Genomic DNA, 3214 nt, shown 5'->3' with positions numbered 1-3214 from the left:
TTTATTATCTAGGAATATAATTTTTAAAAATTATTCTGGGGACCAGTAGGTGGCATGATGATTGAAGTGCCACACTCCTACTTGGCTGACAGTGGGTTGAATCCCGGACCTGGCAGCTTGCTTTCTCACTTTCCCTCTCTGGTCAAATTGAAAATGATAATAATAAATAAAATAAATAATTTTTAAAAATGATTCTGACTTGTTTTTGGACTGATTGATTGTGTCTACCAAAAATTCATACTTGAAGTCTTAACCACTGGTGTCATAGTATTTGGAGATAAGGCTTTTATGAAAGTAATTCAGATGAAACCAAGTCATAAAGGTGGGGCCTTGATCTGATAGGGTTAGTATACTTACACGAAGAGACACAGGAGAGCTCACTTTTTCTCCCTGTGTGTGCAGAGAAGTCATATGTGCATAAAGCGAAGTGTGGCCAACTATAAGCCAAGAGAAGAAGCTTTACAATGATACAGCCTTGCTAACATCTTGACCTTGGACTTCCCATCCTCCAGAACAGTGAGGAAAAAATTTGTATTGCTTAAGCCAGTCAATCAGTTTAAGATAATTTATTGTGGCAGCCTGCGCTGACTAATACTGTATGCTCATATGAAAAGCATAAGAACAGGGTCTGTATGCTTAAAGTTTAATTTTTTTTTTCTGTAATGGAACAATTTTTGAGAACTCCAAAGTTTGTTTCTTCTTACATATTATGAAACATCTAATCTGATGCAGTTTTTTCTCAGGTTGCTTTTGGCCATTTTCTAGGTGCTTTCTGGGTCATTCTGTCTGCAACATGTTCTGGTATCTCACGTCTGCCCAACATGCTTGCTGAGAGTACTTCTAACCCTTACGTTACTTGGAGTAAGTTACTCAGGAGCCTCACATGTGATCATCTCTTCTCTCCGGGGTAGAGTCAACCTCTCCTTGTCAGTGGAAGGCTTCTGTCTGGCCTATGTCCTGTCATTTACCAGCCTCCCTCCTTCTCACCCAGTCATCATACTTTCCCCCCCCCACTTGCCTATATATAAAATCCCTCCGTTTCTTCACTTCAACCTCATCCGATTACCCAATTTAATCTGGCTTCTAGTCCTATCATGCCATGAAAACAACTCTAAAATCACTAATAATTTTTATTGCTGAACAAAGTTTTTTTGGTCTTATCATACACCACTTTTGAATTAAATTCAATGCTATTGGTCACTTTTTTTTTGAACCAGACTCTTCTCTTGCTTCCTTTCCCACGATATAAACGATTGCTGTTTGCACCTACACGTCTCTGTGTCTGCTTCTCTGCAGAACCCTTTGCCACCGCTTTCTCCAGGTTGTAGAGCTCCACCTGTTTCAGGGTCTTCTCATCTTCTCACTCTCTAGTCTCTCTCCATAGGCAATAACATCTGTCTTAGGCTTTGACTACCTCCTATAAATAAGTCACTCACACATTAATATCTTTAGGTGAGATGTCTCTCGCTGGCTCCAGGTTATCCAAATTCTCTACTTTCTTGACCCCTCTCTTAGATGACTTGAAGACATTTTAAGATCAACAAGATTAAAATGAAATTTATGAACTCTGTCTCCCTAAACCTCACCTTTTTCTCAGGTGTTCTATTTCTGCAAGATATCACCACTGATCTAAGATACACTGTCTAGGATCTCAGGAATCATTCTTAACACCTCACTTCCCCTATCCTTGTATTTACTCATTCAACATTTGTTCTACCAATATTTATTAGGTGCTATTATGTACCAGACATTGTTCTTATTGCCAGATAGTCATGATAAAATAAGTTTATATCCAATCTATCACTCAGTCCTGACAAGTTTACCTCCTGTATGTAACCTTCTTCCTTGTTTCATCCATTTTACCTGTCATCATCTCTCTCTCTGTTGCAATTTTTTTTAGTATTTTCAAGAGAGATTTTTGCTATAGGGTATGTGTGCTCACTGGAGAGACACAGTGAGACAGAGAGACAGAAATCACTCCTCCCAGGGAGGATGACCACACCACAATACCTTATCTTCCATTTTATTCTTGGGATTATGGGCATACACACACACATGTCTGGTGTGTTTCAGGCCTCTGGGTCCAGGATTTGAACCATGGTTGACCATATGGGAGTCCAATGATGTAAACATTACATCATCGCTAGTCCCACAATCTAGTCCATTCCAAAGGCTGATAATGCCACCCCAGCCCACCCTTTCACCTGCTCTTCCTTAAACACCCCCAGTGCTCCTAGAATTTGAAAAGTAGTAAGTATGACTTAAGGCCATGCCTGCTCTTCTCCTGCTGGCTCGTCACCCTTGTTCATCATCGTCTCCCACGCTCCTTCTATTCCAGTTTCTTTCCATCCTGTGGCCCATGTTCTGTGAATATCACTCCCTTCAGTTTGTTCACAGCGGACATCAAGTCCAGTTCAGCGCCGCCCTCCCCTGTGCAGAGGGACTCTCCCGGTCTCCCACACTAGGTCTAATCCTATCACTATTTACTCCCACAGAGAATGTTAGGTCATCTTTTTTATCACAAAATCTGAATGCTTTGCCTGATACGTCTTAGAGGTTAATTAACATTTAGAAATGAACAAATACTAGCTTTCACTTACTGCTTATGAAATGCATTGCCCAGGCCTTTTGCTCATTCGGTCACTGTGATGGCATTTTTCAGTCAGCCTGGGCCCTTGCTGACGCTTTTCTAAGGCTCTGCATAGACTCTGTCCCTGTCCTCAAGTGACCTTTTAACCAGTTCCATGTAGATACTGCCGTCTCTGATTATTTAAGATACAGAAGAGAGTCTCAGACTATTTACCTTGAGCCAATGATAATCATTGGGGAATATGCAAATTAACATCAATTACTTGCATTTACCAAAATTTTCACTTAATCTCATAGTCGAGCTGTACACAGTTGCATAAATTATTTTAAAAACTGATATTCATGGGAGAAAACATTGCAATTATGCTGGGATGGAAGATGACTGACAGAAAGGAAGATGGAGCTATTTCTGTTGCTTAAAGTAATTTAGAAAAGTGCCCCACTGCTCCGTTTCGGTTGCGCGTCTCTGCCAAGTCTGGGACTGAAACTTGGCATGCTGGAATTTATATTTCTTTTTTTCTACTTCTCCTGCCTGTTTCCCACAGTGCCAGCAAGGAGTACAGAGGAGAATAAAGTGGGTCAAGCAAGAGTGTGGAACCTGGATAAGCCGCCAGATTAGAAGAGC

The sequence above is a fragment of the Tupaia chinensis genome, unplaced genomic scaffold, assembly GCF_000334495.1.
Source record: "Tupaia chinensis unplaced genomic scaffold, TupChi_1.0 Scaffold139897_1, whole genome shotgun sequence".
In the NCBI taxonomy this organism is placed as follows: Eukaryota; Metazoa; Chordata; class Mammalia; order Scandentia; family Tupaiidae; genus Tupaia; species Tupaia belangeri.
Note: the sequence above shows the minus strand (reverse complement) of the source record.